Here is a 17,119-nt window from a genome sequence, read left to right as displayed (position 1 = left end):
GGCATTTTACGTGGCAGGGCCAAGCTCAGTAGTACAGCTGTGCATTGCATGCAAAAGCTCTTGGGTTCAATCCCTGCCACCTCCAGATACAACTGGAAAAGACTCCTGCCTGAAACCTTACAGAGCCACTGCCAGTCAGTGTAAACCAAACTCGGGGCTTCTGTGGCCCTCTAGGTGTCGCTGACTACAATTCCCATCATCTCTGATCATTGGCCACGGTGGCTGGGGCTGATGGAAAATGGAGTCCGACAATACCTACCAAGTTCCCCACTCCTGGTGCAGACAATGCAAAACTAGACGGACTAATGGCCTGATCCAGTATAAGGCAGGTTCTTATGTTTTCCCGGCATAGCCTGGAGTTTCTCAGTGCAGGAAGGAGTGGTTTTTCATCAGCTTACACACCACTGAAATGAGTAGCAGGCCATGGTATCCCTTTACAGACCAGTTCGGTGTTAGGGAACACCGAAGTGGAAAATTCCACTTCTGCCTTCACCAATACTCCTGACCTACAGCCTGGTGCAAAAAAGCAAAAATACATCAATGAAGGACGTGGACTGGAATTGAATTTTGGATGCAGAACACTTGGTATGCATTTACTGAATTTGCAGAGTTTATAAATATGAAAATTATGTTTGGCAAAGAACACCAGCCCATTTTTCATACACAAAGGGAACCTGCCAATCCCAAATTTATAAGCTGTGTGGCCCCTCCACATTTTCAGGCTTCTTTTGCACATGAGGCACACAATTCACTAAGAAGATCAGTTGTGCAATCCTCACTGAAGTGAATGGGAGCTGACTGAGAGCACAGCTCTGCACCTGCTTGTTTCATAGCACCTCCCATTCATTTCAGTGATGCTTACAGAGAAAAACATGCCTGTCTCTTGTGCTCCATTTAATGCAAGAGGACTCTTGGCTCATGGGGGAGGAACATAGAAAGCTGCCTTATACCATGCTGGACTATTGGCTAATCTAGCCCAGTGCTGTCCCAGTACACTGGCTGGCAGTGGCTCTCCAGGCTTTCACATGGGAGCCCTCCCCAACCCTGGAGATGCCAAGGACTGAACCTGGGACCTCCTTCTCCAATGCAGGCCATGCAGCTTACATAGAAAGCTACCTTATATCATTTAGCTCAGTATCATCCACACTGACTGACATCAACCCTCCAGGGTTTCAGAAAGGGGACATTACCAGCCATGTCTGGAGATGCAGGGCATTAATCTAGGGACCTTCTGCACCCAAAGCAGATGTTCTACCACTGAGCTACAGCCTTTTCCCTTAGAGGCCAGTATGCCTGCAGACCTGCTGCTGTTCCAGGCACAACTTATCAGCTTCCTTTCCCTCCTTGCATTAGCTCTCTCACCTCCAAGGTACTGGGACAAGGGAGTGACATGCAGGAATGTGGGAAGCATCCTTTTAGCATGGGAGGGCACCAGTCACTTACAAGACATCTGGGATGAAAGCCAGCAGGGTTCTCCACCCCACTCACCCACATTCAGCTGTTGATAGATTGTGAGCTCTACCCAAAGGATTACACTAACTTCAAACGAGCAGCGCAATCCTATAAATGTCTACTCAGAATGAAGTCCCACTGGCTTCAGTGGGGCTTATTCCCAGGTAAGTGTGCACAGAATAGGGTGGTGGCCTAAAAACAGCACTCGTATGTATTGCCACTCCTGATGCACAAACTCAAAAACATGTAGACCATCGAGGACCGTCCACCCTCCTTACCGCCCCCCACAAACTGTTTCCACCCACATTTAACATTTGGAGGATAAGGCTATCAGGACCCACAATGGTTGCTGGGAATCACAAGTGTGTAGAATGCTGTAGCACTCAGGCCCGGCTGGCAGGCTTCCCACAGGGACCTGGTTGGCCATGGTGAGAAACAGGATGATGGACTAGATGGGCCACTGCCCTGGTCCAGCAGGGCTATTCTTGCGTATTCACTGCCTTGGCTACCCTACAGGGTTGTGAGAATCACTGGGTCAATTCCCTGAGCTTACATATATACACATTCTGCACTTAGACCAAGCAAATAGCAACAAAATAAATGGAATGAACACCCATGTTACATCAATGATACTATTTCAGCATGGGGACATTATATCCAGTAGAGAGTTCTTCCATCTTTCCATTTACTATACCTCCATTAATTATCCACTGTCCATATTATGTTATCCAAATCACTGCTTCCCCACCCCACCCCACCCCACCAGTCTGGATTTCATCATACCAGGGATACTTTGAAAAGGAGAGGGTATGAGAAATCCAGATTGAGGGAATGGGAAAGTGTGGGAAGGCCGTGATTTGGAGAAGAATGTCATATGGACAATGGATAATTATTGGGCAACCATCCAAGGATCATATATGCCAGTGGATGTGACCTGAGGCAGAAGTCAGCAGAACAAAGAGTACTAATTTGACCTTTCTCTATATGTAGGCTAGTTTCAGTGCACACTTACACACCCCTCTCCATCCAGGCAAGCGAGAGGCATTATCAGAGCCCAAGGACACCTTCCAGCCAGGCAAACACACTCAAGGGAGGTGCAAAGCAGGTCTGGCAAGAGTGAGTGCAGGTAGGGAAGGGTGCATAGCTGTCAACTTTCAGATTTGAAAATAAGGGATCAGCAGCCTCACCTGTCCCGGGGACAGTCTACGGGAAATCTAACAATCCGGGATAGCAGCGGAAAGCAGCGCTGGAATAAGGGAATTTCCCACCAAAAAAAGGGAAGGTTGACAGCTGTGGAAGGGTGTGTGACATGGGGAGAGTCCCAAGAGCCAGGTTGACAGGCTTGGGGGGCTGTATTTGGCCCCTGGGCCTGAGGTTCCCCACCCCTGCTTTAAACTACACATAAAAGCATCTCTGCATTTTCCTCTGGGTGACTTTTTTATTCTCACTAAGTGTTGTAGCCAACTAAGTTTTAATCAGAATAGACCCATTGAAATCAATGGACCCAAGTTAGCCCTGTTCATGAACTGCAATGGGTCGGGTCTGAGTAGGACTAGTATTGAATATAGCCACTTCCCTTTGATCATTTAGCACTGGGATGCTTCATAATGATGCAATCCATCAGGAATTTCTCTTACACAAGACCTCTTCAAACAAATCAGAGTTGGAGTACAATATTCCTAGAGCTGCCATACGTTCAGATTTTCCCAGGCATTACCAGGATTTAACAGATGGAACTGACGTCTGGGGGGATTTCCGAGAGGTGGCACTTTGTCCTGGATCTTAGGCAAGTCAATCAACAACTTTCGGGGTGTCCTGGTTTTTACTTTTTGAAATATGGCAATCCTAAGCATGCCCAAGTAGGAGAACCTTCTGAAGGATCATGCCCTATAGCTCAGACCTCCTGCTGCGGCATACTTAATGGTGCCCAATAAGATCCACTCCCTGAGGCTTTTGCCTCTGAATTTCTGATGTTCACCAGAATATACGTGCTAACATGTAAGCTTCTAGAAGCCATGAGTGTCAAACGTTAGACCAGAACCACTCCCACAGCCTCGTTGGAGGAAGAGAAGGAGGAGCCTGAGTAGCTGATGCAACATTCCCCCAATCCTCGTGGCTGATTCAAGCGGCGAATGCCCTTGCTCATCAAACACACTTAATTGCCCAGGGAAAATGAGCAGGGAACATTTCACAAGGCTATAGTTGCTGACTCAGTGCATTAATAGAGATGGTACATAATTTGGCATTAATTGTGGGCCCACAGCTACCAGGCAGGAAGGGTCACGTTTCAGTATAGTTAGCACAAGGTGTGGGATATGGTGTCTTTACCCAAGCAAAATCATTGACCGTGCACTTTGAACTGGTAGGAATCATGCTGGGGCTGAAGGAAGGATCTCAAAGCAGCTGATGTACAATTTTGATCTTCACAGCACTCCACAACCCATTTACTCATTCATTTAAATATTGTCTCAAGGCACTGGATGGATCCATAGTAACCCTCCATCCTCACTTAGCCTCCCCTCAGCCCAATGAGGGCCGTTGGGGAATCCTCTATCTCGTCATTCATGTGTTATAGCTAGGGAAACTAAGGCTGAGAAAAAGCAGCTACTTGCCCAAGGGCTGCTCAGCGAAGATGGGATCTCTGAACTCAAACTTCCCAACCACATAAAAGTGCTAGAGCTTTTTGCTAGCCCTGCCCCTGTCCTGTTGACAGCCCACATGGCATACAGGAAGTAGAATCAGATTTTCTCAATGCAGATCTCCATGCCAGGAAAAAGTGTCTTAGCTGCTAAACTGTATTACAGTATATGTTCATTTCATGTAATAATTCCCAGGAGCCTTAAAAAAACTACAGTTCCCAGGATTTTAGGGAGGGAAATGTGCTTTAAATGTATTGTGTGTACCCAGCCTAAAAACGAAAAAAGGGTTGCCATAAAGGGAGGGCCAGCCCGAGCATTTAACAAAATGGACTGTCTTAGTCCAATTGATGCTGGGGATGAGGGCCAAAACAGCAGTCCCACCCTGCTGTTCTTTCTGAGGCATCCAGCCATTTCCCTATGTTGTCGCATGGCCTTTCCTGGACCCCCTAAACTGGTCTCCTGCCTGAGCGCCAGTAGTGGCTGCTATTCTGTCACTACTGTTGAAGTAAAATTGGATTATTGTTCCAGGTGGCTTCTGCTTGGGGAATGGGGATGGGGGTGCCGTCTTGTCCTTGCCTCAGGTAGCAACATGTCTTGGGCTGAACCTGGAGTCTGGGGTGGGGTTTGAGAGACACAATATTTGAGAAATAGTGGGCTGCTGTTTGAGAACCACATTTCTCCCTGAGCATGTTTTTTTGGGATCCCAGTCAATCGTTGGCAACCATCTGTCTCGAAAGACAATGGAGTGCACCTCCAGGGGCAAAGTCAAGCCACTGGAGAATCACAGTGCCTGCTGTGGCTGCAGAGACTGGTAACTCGTAACTGCTGCCTCCCAAGTTGTTTTTCCTGTGTTAGCAGCACTGAAGTGACCTCTCCAAGGCGGAAGCCTGGGCAGTGTGTATGGAGGCTCTGGGCTGCCTAGATGATAACACCCCCTCTCAACCTCACTGATGTGGTCCAAATGAAAGCAGAGAAATACATTTGGCACCAGCTTGGCTGCAGGAGTTGCCATAAGGTGGTGTACAGGATGCCACCCAACCATCTTAAGAGCACTAGATTCGTGTAGGGTTTACTCCTTAGCCTTTTATTCTCCCAAAGATGTTCCGCAAAACAATGGGTATAGATTTTTCCTCAGAGTTCACTCCTAAAGCCTTTCTCATGGATGAGTATAGCTGCAAGGCAGCAGAAGTTTAGGATCAGAGTTTTCCTTCTCCTAGATGGGCTACCTTCCCAGGGTGACAAGCCCCATCTGCCCCTCATTTCCCTCTACAGCACATGTAGAAACCACATTCTTGACCACTGGACCCACTATTGGTCTTGTCCACTCAATCCGCTTGAGCATGTTTTGGCCTGCAGGCGAAGACCCTAACAGACCAAGGGTTTGAGGCCCATTGGCTACACTCACCTAGTTTAGTCAGCCAGTCAATGCTGTTTCCCTGGGTGTGGCTGCTGTCAAAGGCCGACAGCTTCTAGGAGCCACAAGTGAGAGCTGAGTGCAGGGTGGAAGCAAAGGTGGAAAAACTACCCCAGAAGAAGCATGACATGTCCACCACCAGAGGTATTAACACCCCAAACATCCCAGTCGATATACAAATGCAAAGTGTGTCAGTTCAGCTCCACCTCTGGAGTAGTTTGTGAAACTGCTGCAGGTTATTTGCTCTAGGGCCTGTTTTAATTGGGAGGAGGGCAGGGAGGAAAATACTTACAAGAAGGAAAGAACAGGTCTATAATGCTTTCAGCAAGAAACCAATAGATCCCCCAAAAGCTCCAACTTGAGTGTCTGGTTATCAGCTTACTCCTCCCTCCTGCTGCTGGACCTTTACCAGCTGCATGCCATGAAGAAATTGAGGAGGCAAAGCTTCCTCACCCACCCTAATCACTGGCATATCAGGAGAGGGGGCCCATGTACCCTGTGTCCAGTCCTCTGTTTGAAGGGTTGTCTGGACCAAGTCTTGTTGAAAGATAAGGAACGCCTAAGAAGGAAAGCTACCAACATGAGTCTGACCAAACTCCATGGGGTCATGAAGAGTTGGACATGACTAAACAACAACAAAAGAAGGAAAGGGGGAGAGGAGGTGGAGCTTTGAAGTTGTCTATCAGTTCCGAGCAGTACCTGGACAGGCACATCTGGCCACAGTCTTCCCCACTATGGGGAGATGCAGTGCTGGCCCAATACATTTTAGCACCTGAGGTGAACCACAAAATGGCACCATGGAAGAAGGGCCGAGTGAAGATCTACATCAGGCACAAGCAGTTGCCTCACTTTGCCTCATAGGTGGACTGGCTCTGGTGAGATGGATACCATTTCTCTTTTATTTGTATTAAATATTTCTAAATCTATACCTATACGTGTAAATGAGTATGTGCATATTTTATGCAACTCCCCCCCTCCTACAAACACATTGTACATCACTCAAAATTATTTAGGTTTTTCAAATTCCTTTGGCTTGCCAGCATTTATGCCTTGAATAGCTGCCTAATATGATAAGAAATTCAACAGGTGAAGCCTTCTCCATCGTGAAGCTGTGGTGAGCTAGAAAGCGGAACCTAACCTGGCAGAAATGTTGTGGCGAGGTGCCCCAGGGAATAATTGCTGAACAGCTGGAGGACAAATAGAAGGTAAACCTAAAACAGCTAAAATACTTTAATTGTATCATTTCTTACTAGGCAATTGGTTAGAATGCAACTTGCATACTTGTATTGCCACACCTAAACGGAGTAGATGTGCTTCTTAAAATAAAGCTAAACATTCAGGAACAGAGCCTGAAATAACCCTGAAGTAGTTAGGCCCTCATAATCCTTGTCTCTACCCCAGGCTACACAGCACTGTGAGCCAGAGGGCTTATTTCCAGCCATGCAACTGTTTTAAAGCACAAGCACCTCAGTCGGGAAAGGAGTTGGCAACCCTTTTGACACACCCTACTCTGATGGACTTGGAAGATACATCATGAAAGCAGTGAGCCAGGGAGCACTGGGTGGGTTAATGCAAAGAACTGCACCCTTGCTTGGCTGAAGCAAGAAGCAGCTTGGATCAAAGAACTTAGCACATTCCAAAACGCTTCCACACCCACCTCCTCCATTCCTCTGGGAATCGGGGAAGCTGTGCAGCTCCTGAACTGGCCCCTGTCCCATTTAATTTCTCCTGGGTGGAGCTCGGCAAGCTCAGCTGTGCTGGGGTTTCTCACTAGTTTCAACTTGAGTGATTAATTGTAACCAAATCCAGTCATGCCACCTTAGGGCTATGAACTGTCTAAGCCAGCAGAACAGAGCCTGGGTGCTCCACGACATTGGGGGGGGGGGGAGGCCCAGGCAGCAGCTGCAGCGAAACTGGGTGGGTGACCAGGCCAGTGTTACTCTCTGCCTTTGAGATGCTCCTCTCTGCAGTATGCTTCCAGCAAATACCAGTTGCTGGAAACCGCAGAAGGGGAGAGTGCTGTTTCATTCATGTCCTGCTTTCGGGCTTCCCACTGCGGCACCTGGTTGTGAGATCAGGATGCTGAATTAGATGGGCTAACTGGCCTGATCCAGCAGCGCTCTTCTGATGTCCTTGTGGGCTTTCTGTCCAGCTGTCTGTTTCTTCTCTGTCTGTTTGTACTTGGACTCTGATAATGCCTCCTGCTTGCATGTATGGAGGCTAGAGAGCAGTGTGCATGAAAAATAGCCTACTGTACAAAGGTAGTACGGTATTTACATTTGTTGCTCTGTTCACTTTTGCCTCTGACCCTACCAACCCTGGACAATGTGGCCAGCCTCTGGCTGGAAAAGGTTTCTCGCCTCTGGAGTGAATGAATCTCAGCTTGAGGGTGCAAGAGTCTGGCTTGTAAAAATGAGAAATCTTATGCTCTTCCTGTGTTCTCGTGTTTGCACAACAAGCAGAAATTAAGCAGCAGTGTTAGGGAAAACGTCAACTGCTGAATTTCTGCTTTGCACGGAGGGGTCTGCACAGCTGCTGGCCCACCAAGCTCATCACAGCTGTGTACTTGCACCTGCCAAGTGCAGATTTAGAAATATACTGCTGTTTTTGCAATCCTAGGCAGGGAGCAAAAAAAGCAGGAGGTTTATTAAGCACCCAGAAGGCTACTATTAGGATTGCCAGTTAACCAGAGGGGGTGGGGAAACTGGCTTGTCCTGTTTCTCTGCCTCTAAGAGAAGTTTGGGCCCAGAAATCACCAGGAGGAGCTTCCAGTGGCCAGCAGCAAAGCATTCAGTTGCTGCAAGCTATGCTGCCATTCAAGAAACAGCAACACAGGCTTGTTCAAAAGTTGGCAGCCCTAGCTGCCAACCATAGCTGGTAGGCTTCATTTGGCCTCATGGGCCACAAATTGTACAGGTTGTTAGTGATAGATAGAAAGACAGAAAGACAGACAGACAGACAGACAGACAGATAATACAACTCTACCAAGCCTACCCACCCCTAACCGGTCCAGTTCCTGGCATGAAAACAAAGGGATAGTTTTAATTCAAGTTTTAATTCAAGGATGGGGAGCTGGTGGCCCTCTAGCCCTTGCTGGCCAGAGTGGATGGGAGCTGGAGTCCAACCACATCTGGGGAGCCACAAATCCCCCAGCCCTGATTTCTGTATGTCATGCTGCTTGAATGCACAGGAGGGCAAGTAAAAGAGGGGGGGAAAGGGGGGGTATTTAGTACTCCCAGTCAGATATGATGCTTCTGGTCTAATCATTTAGCTGGTGGTGATCCAGTAGTGGAAAACAGAAGCACAAGCAAGGAAGCATCACTCTGAGGTTTCTAATGGAAAGGGGATCGGAAATTGCTGGTGTTCACTTATTTGACCCATATCAAGAAAGGAAATCAATCCAGTGAATATGATCAGTACTGGTTGATATGTAGTTGATTACACCCCTCCTCCCTTCGTGTTTGCTTTACATTAAAATGAATGGGGTGGAATAACATAAAGACAATGCGACGCAATAGCAACATAATTTAGGTAATTTATGTAATTAATTATGTAAATTTGTCAATTACGTAATTTCACCATAGTGAACAGTGAGGTAAATAATGTTATTTTTGGTGGAGGATGAACTACAGTGAAACAGAAACAGCGCTGCGTTCAATGAATACAGGGCAGAACAACAGAAAAGAATGTGTTCTTTTATTCCTAACAGCGGGATCTTATCAGAAGTGTGCCTGCACAATGGGTGTGCCATTAAGGTCTCCCAGTTCCCCTTGCCTACCCTTGGGTGTGTGCTCAGCTATGAGCTTGGCTGCTGTACCACACCCCAACTGGTACTCTGCTTTGTCAGTCTTCACCTTTCTTTCAAAGTGTTTGTGACTTCAAAGTGTGTGTACTCAGAGGCATCTATTGCCAATCTCCTGGTGCAAAGCTGCCTTGTTTGTGCCTTGCTGGAACGGATGATCCCAGCACATTCCATGATCATCATAGCCGGCTATGCCATCCATATTCCAGGTTCATTTGTCTGGAAGGAGCCCAGCCTGGTGGGTGTGGCTGCGAGCAGACTCAGCGTTAAATTCTGAGCTGGGCAGTTGCTGTGCAGGCAGAATGGATGAATGAATGCTAAGCTTAATGGGGCTCTCCTGAGGTCCCCATGTCCCTGCAAGGCCATTATCCCTAGTTAGGGCTGCTGTTGGACCACTTATTTCTTTGTTTTATGGTGTTCATAAGAGCCTGCCCATCTAGTTCAGCATCCTGTTCTCACAGTGGCCAACCAAATGCTTCAATGGGAAGCCTGAAAGCAAGACTTGAGCACAACAGTACTTTTAGAATCATTCAGTTGACAGGGATCTCAAAGGTAATCTCATCCTGTGGTCTTCAACTGGTCAGGACTTGAGGTCCACCTGTGATCTCCAGCCTGCAACATGAGCCCCACTTTCACATCTTCACTTGTTTTATACATAGGAGCACTGATAAGGCACATAATTAACCAGGCTTTGGGGTGATTACATTCTATGGCTTTTCAAATGTGTTTGCGGGAGGTGAGTTCTTGGCTTGTTTTTGTTTTACTACATATTTTGTGTTCTCATCTTGTATTTTTATGTTGTGAACCTCCCAGTTATCATTGGATGAAGGGTGGTATACTACTAGTACTAGTACTAGTACTAGTACTACTACTAGTAGTAAAGAAATAATGTAGGGGGTTTGCTTCAAAGAAAGCCTGTAATTGGGTTGGAGAATAGTGGAGCTGATGTGATGCAGGTATTCAAAGGGCCCTGGCATCCAATGAATCACCGTGGCTCCCATTGTTCCTTCTGGGCGGGAGTGGCACAGATTAAATGGGTTTGAGCACTGGGTGGGGCAGGTGTGCTTGTGTCAGAGAGGGTTTCCATGCAGTGTCCCAAATACTTCTGCTACGAAATCTTTCAGAACACCTCATGTTCCATGCTGGATTCCAGTGCATGCCTATGAGTCAGCAATACCTGTCTGGGATTTCTAAAGGCTATGAGGGCTAGACAATGGAACCCCAGTCAGCAAAATAGTGAAAGGGACGCTGAGTATATTCCTGCCTCTACACCCACTTTGTGGGGGAAATGGGGTCAAGAACTGTGTCACACTGCGAGGGGATAAGCATTGGAAGAGACGTTGGAATGAGGCCAAGCTGGTGTGGATCAGCACTGCTTTTGCATGGAGAATATTTTTATTACATTTATATTCTGCATTTCCTCCTTCTGCATTACCCCTTCATGGATCACTGCCTTGCCGTGGCGAAGGGGCCTGAATAACTCAGAGAAGCTATGAGCTATGCCGTGCAGGGCCACCCAAGATGGACAGGTCATAGTGGAGAGTTTTGACCAAACGTGATCCACCTGGAGCAGGAACCGGCAAGCCACTCCAGTATCCCTGCCAAGAAAAATCCATGGACAAAGACAACAGGCATATAAAAGTTATGACGCTGAAAGATGAGCCCCTTAGGTCGGAAGGCGTCCAACATGCTACTGAGGAAGAGTGGAGGACAAGTACAAGTAGATTCAGAACTGATGAAGCGGCTGGGCCAAAGCCGAAAGGACACTCAGTTGCGCATATGCCTGGAAGCGAAAGGAAAGTCCAATGCTGTAAAGAAAAATATTGCATAGGAACCTGGAATGTAAGAACCATGAACATTGGTAAGTTGGATGTGGTAAAAAATGAGAAGGCAAGAATAAATATTGACATCCTGGGCATCAGTGAACTAAAATGGACGGGAATGGGTGAATTCATTTCAGATGACCATCACATCTACTACTGTGGTCAAGAATCCCGCAAAAGAAATGGAGTGGCCCTCATAGTCAACAAAAGAGTGGCAAAAGCTGTACTGGGATGCAATCTCAAAAATGATAGAATGATCTCGATACGAATCCAAGGCAGACCTTTTAACATCACAGTAATCCAAGTTTATGCGCCAACCACTGGTGCTGAAGAAACTGAAATTGACCAGTTCTGTGAAGACTTACAACACCTTATAGAAATGACACCAAAGAAGGATGTTCTTCTCATTATTGGGGATTGGAATGCTAAAGTAGGGAGTCAAGAGATAAAAGAAACAACTGGCAAGTTTGGCCTTGGAGTTCAAAACGAAGCAGGGCAAAGGCTAATAGAGTTCTGCCAAGAGAACAAGCTGGTCATCACAAACACTCTTTTCCAACAACACAAGAGACGACTCTACACATGGACATCACCAGATGGGCAGCATCGAAATCAGATTGATTATATTCTCTGCAGCCAAAGATGGAGAAGCTCTATACAGTCAGCAAAAACAAGACCTGGAGCTGACTGTGGCTCAGATCATCAGCTTCTTATAGCAAAATTCAAGCTTAAACTGAAGAAAGTAGGAAAAACCACTGGGCCGGTAAGATACAATCTAAGTCAAATCCCTTATGAATACACAGTGGAAGTGAGGAACAGGTTTAAGGATTTAGATTTGGTGGACAGAGTGCCTGAAGAACTATGGATGGAGGCTCGTAACATTATACAAGAGGCAGCAACTAAAACCATCCCAATGAAAAGGAAATGCAAGAAAGCAAAGTGGCTGTCCAACGAGGCCTTACAAATACAGGAAATTGAATGCTGATTTCCAAAAAATAGCAAGGAGAGACAAGAAGGCCTTCTTAAACGAGCAATGCAAAGAAATAGAGGAAAACAATAGAATGGGAAAAACTAGAGATCTGTTCAAGAAAATTGGAGATATGAATGGAACATTTCGTACAAAGATTTCCATAATAAAAGACAAAAGTGGAAAGGACCTAACAGAAGCAGAAGACATCAAGAAGAGGTGGCAAGAATACACAGAGGAACTATACCAGAAAGAAATGGATGTCTCATATATGCCAGGTTGTGTGGTTGCTGACCTTGAGCCAGACATCCTGGAGAGTAAAGTCAAATGGGCCTTAGAAAGCACTGCTAATAACAAGGCCAGTGGAAGTGATGATATTCCAGCTGAACTATTTAAAATTTTAAAAGATGATGCTGTTAAGATGCTATACTCAATATGCCAGAAAATTTGGAAAACTCAGCAGTGGCCAGAGGATTGGAGAAGATCAGTTTACATCCCAATCCCAAAGAAGGGAAGTGCCAAAGAATGCTCCAACTACCGCACAATTGCACTCATTTCACACACTAGCAAGGTTATGCTTAAAATTCTACAAGGCAGGCTTAAGCAGTATGTGGACCGAGAACTCCCAGAAGTGCAAGCTGGATTTCGAAGGGGCAGAGGAACCAGAGACCAAATTGCAAACATGCGCTGGATTATGGAGAAAGCTAGAGAGTTCCAGAAAGACATCTACTTCTGCTTCATTGACTATGCAAAAGCCTTTGACTGTGTCGACCACAGCAAACTGTGGCAAGTTCTTAAAGAAATGGGAGTGCCTGATCACCTCATCTGTCTCCTGAGAAATCTCTATGTGGGACAAGAAGCCACATGACAATGGTGGACAAGGCTAGAGGCAAAGTGGCCAAGGAAATTAATGTGGCACTTTGAAAAGTAGGTCACACACACCAAGCATGCAAAAAGCCAGGTGCTTCTATCTACTCTCATGCACCTCTGCTTCCAGGCAAGCAAGAGTCATGATCATGCTTCAAGGACATATTTCAGCCAGGCAAAAGCACCCAGGAAGGGGGCAGGTCCAGTGAGGGGTATGGATGGGGAGGGTGGATGGCATATAGAAGGACATGGCTTGGGAAGGGTCCCAAGAGCTAGTTTGAGAAGCCTGGAATGTCACATTTGCCCTCATGCCTGAAGTTCCCCACCCCTGTTCTACATCCACACACCCTTCTCTGTCCTCCATGCGGCATTATCAGAGTTCAATGACACATTCCAGCCAGGCTAAAACAATAATGGAGGGTTCAAAGCAGGAGCAGTATGGGCCATGGCTTGGGAGAAGCAGGCATGGCCAGGGAGAACTAGAGGGAATTTTGAGGGCCAGATAAAAAGGTCTGGAGGCCTGAGGTTCTCCACCTGTGTGCTAATTACTACACCATACTGGCTTTCTCAAAATAAGGGCTCAGAATATCTAACCTTTCCAGTTCGAAAGGATCTTGGCTAGCAGAACTGAGAAAGGCTTCTGCCCCAGATCATGAAAAGCCAGTAAAACAAGAAGTCAGTACTGGCTACATAAACCAGTGGCTCAGTATAATGTGGTTATATGAATACTGAGCAGTGGTGCGCTTAGGTAATTTTAGGACACATCCATGCTAGATAGTTAAAGCACTATAATGCTACTCTTAAGAGTCATGGCTTTCCCCAAAGAATCCTGGAACTGTGGATTGTTAGGGGTGCTGAGACTGGTTAAGAGATCCCTATTCTGCTCACAGAAGGTACCTTTCTCAAAGTGCCCTGCGAAGAGGGATTGACTGTTAAACCACTCTAGGAACTGTAGTGCTGTGAGGCGGATAGGGTTTTTTAACAAGTCTCAGCACCCTAAACAAACTACAGTTTGCATAATTCTTAGGTGGAAGCTCATGGCAGTTTAAAGTATAATGGTACCTCTGGTTACAGACACCTCGGGTTACAGACCCTTCAGGTTACAGACTCCACTAACCCGGAAGTAGTACCTTGGGTTAAGAACTTTACCTCAGGATGAGAACAGAAATCGCTTGGCGGCGGCAGTGGGAGGCCCCATTAGCTAAAGTGGTGCTTCAGGTTAAGAATGGTTTCGGGTTAAGAACAGACCTCCGGAACGAATTAAGTTCTTAAAGGGAGGTACCACTGTAGTGTGGTAGTGCTTTATATGCATGGTGGTGCAGTTATGGCCTTTGGATTAATGGGGTGTGTGTGCTGCTGCATGCATGCATGCGCATGTAGGTGAGAGAGAGATCACTCTTTAGATGGTAATGTGTGTAATTTCTGTTCAAAACATAAGCCAGCCAGCCCTGTGTATTTGGGAGCCCTCCTGCTCAGGCTTTGGACTGGGGCCCTGGACTTTTTCTTCAAACTCCTGCTCTGTGTTGGCTCCTGCCTGTCTATTGGAGCCATCTGTGAACTGGGCCCAGGAACTCTCTGTTCCTTTCTCTCTTGTTCACGAAGCCTTTAAGTGTGAGCCTTGTGGGGCCTGAGCAACTTCAAAGGGCCGTTCTGGACATAAATGAGGTATGAAAAAGCACAGTTTGTACACCAGAAAGTACGATTCAGGCAATAAACTCAAAAGATGCAAATTACCTCAGGGATGACAAATTTCGAAAAACAGTTGTGTTTTGGTACTCATTGTTTCTGTAAGTGTGAATTAAGTAGTTTCACCCTGAAGTGCAAAGTGAATTTAATGTCTCACCCAAGCCTCGTTACGTTTGAGCAGCTTGGCCTGTTTCTTGACTCGGGGTGGGGTGGGGAGGCCTTTTTATGGCAAAATTTTGAACCACCCTTGCCCCATTTTGTTCAGCCAAGCAGCATCTTGGTCCTCTTTGCTACAGCACCACAGGAGGTGCTTGCGATTGGATGATTCGTTCCTTCATTTACTGGCGGTCCTACAGACAGCCACACCCATATTGGAGGGATGACCTACATGCCTTGCTCCAGATTGCTGAGCTGTCTTTTCAGTGATGTAACCGGAGATTCTTTTGGCATTTCGTTACAACTTTCTTTCATGGGAGCACCTGTCTCTTAAGTCTTTTGTCTGATGTAATGTCGTGGGAGGCAGCTCTGCGTAAACCTGGACCTGTTTGCCCTGTTTGCAACACCCAGGGCACAGCTCAGCCTAGTCCCCTCCCTGGAGTTGTCACTGGAGTCACATTTTAACCCTTGCAATGCTCTAATTTCCTCCCAGTTTAGAAGTCACTATCACAAGTGCTTTTTCACCATCTCCACCTGGCAAAAAAAGTACGATCCTCTCCATAGGCACCCCCCCCCCAATCACAGTTATCCAGAGTGACCTATGTATGATCTAGGCCAGACAGCTATGACACCATGTTCTTCATGTAGAGAACATGAAGCTCTGAGTTTGTTAAAATGTGTTGGCATCTTTCCTGACAGCCAGTGAGTCATGGGGAATTAGGGCTGCAGCATTTTCTTGATTAATTAATTAATTGGTTAAACACACTTTTATCAGATTAAAAATGTGCCACTTGCATAGCAATTACTACTCAATGGAAAACAGCTCAAAATCTCACACTGGACACTTGTTACCGCTCACTCTGGAATATAGATATAATAGAGAAAATCATGCGTAATTTGAGATTTCGACAAGGACCAGAACCTCCAGACACATTTTATATGATTTGGCATTCCATCATTTTTCAAGACAACCCTTGTCACAATCCTGGGAAATCTAAAACTATGCTTGATGTTCTGATAAAAGATGATAGTCTTTACTTTGTTATTTAACTTATGTGCAACTACTCATTCTATGTGTCTGCTTTATAGTTTTGTACGTCTTAGTTTTCGTCTGTTATAATTGTTACCTTTGTTTTATATACATTATAAAATGAAACAATAATAAAACACTTTACCAAAAAAAAAAAAAAAGTCTGATTGGGCAGCAAATCCCTTTAAAGAATAAGAATAAGAAGTTATATTTAAACAAGTAATTACAAAACTCCGGATGGCAAACAGCATCTTCAAAGAACCATTCTGTGTTGTCTTTCACACAGGATGGAAAGCCTGCTTATACTCCCCCTTGAGCCATTTTGGGACCATCTGGTTCCCCCTCAAAGAATGGGTCTGCTACTAGCACAAAGAAAGAAAATGAAATAAGGTCACCCCATACCTCTTTTACCCTGGTCATTAAATGCAGAACTTTTGTTGCACAAGTATGGGTAAGCTTTGGCCTGCCACATAGTTGTTGTTGGACTTCAGCTCCCATTAACCCTAGCCAGCATGGCCAATAGTCAGGGATGGTGGGAGTTGCAGTCCAGAGACCTTTACAGTAGTTCATAACATGTATTTAATTATTATTTATAAAAGCATCCCTATACTTCCCTCTCATAAAATATCGGGGGGGGGTGTACAGCAATATAAAAACATTAAAAAATATTAAAGCCTGTACAGAAAAATAATTAAAATGACTGGCTACTTGAGAGAGTAGCAGAGGACAAGTGACACTTGATTAACTTTCATTATACAGGTGCTCCACAGTAGCAGAAGAACAACACCCTTCAGATATGGAAGCTTGCTTTTTGAACTTGGTGCTGGAGTTTAGTCAAAAGCATGCCAATTTTATTCTGAGGAGAAAGCAGCCATGCAAGTTCCCAATCTGGATCATGCTCCCAATCGGAACTAGGCCTCAAGCCTGTTTCCCACTGAAGAGCCATCCATCTATGCTGGCATTTGATTGATTGATTGAGTTTACTTATATGGTGCTTTTCCACAGTGAACTGTGCCCAAAGCAGCTCACAGCAAACATTCAAAAACGTTAAAACATTGAAAATACAAATATGCAACATACATGTTAGTAAATTCAAATGACAAAAATCAGCAATTGAACAAACGCAGAATAAATATTACAAAACAACAACAACACCAAATCAATGTTTAAGTACATAAATACAAAGTAAAGTGAGAGTTAGTTAAGCAACAATAACTTGCAATCTACAGCAGCTTTGGGGACAAGTACCAGCCGTTCACTGGGAAATGGTTCAGGGCTCTGATTCC

This window comes from Podarcis vaucheri, assembly GCF_965113315.1.
Source record: "Podarcis vaucheri genome assembly, chromosome: 7".
Lineage (NCBI taxonomy): Eukaryota > Metazoa > Chordata > Lepidosauria > Squamata > Lacertidae > Podarcis > Podarcis vaucheri.
The sequence above is the reverse complement of the archived record's forward strand: the minus strand, read 5'-3'. Positions refer to the sequence as shown.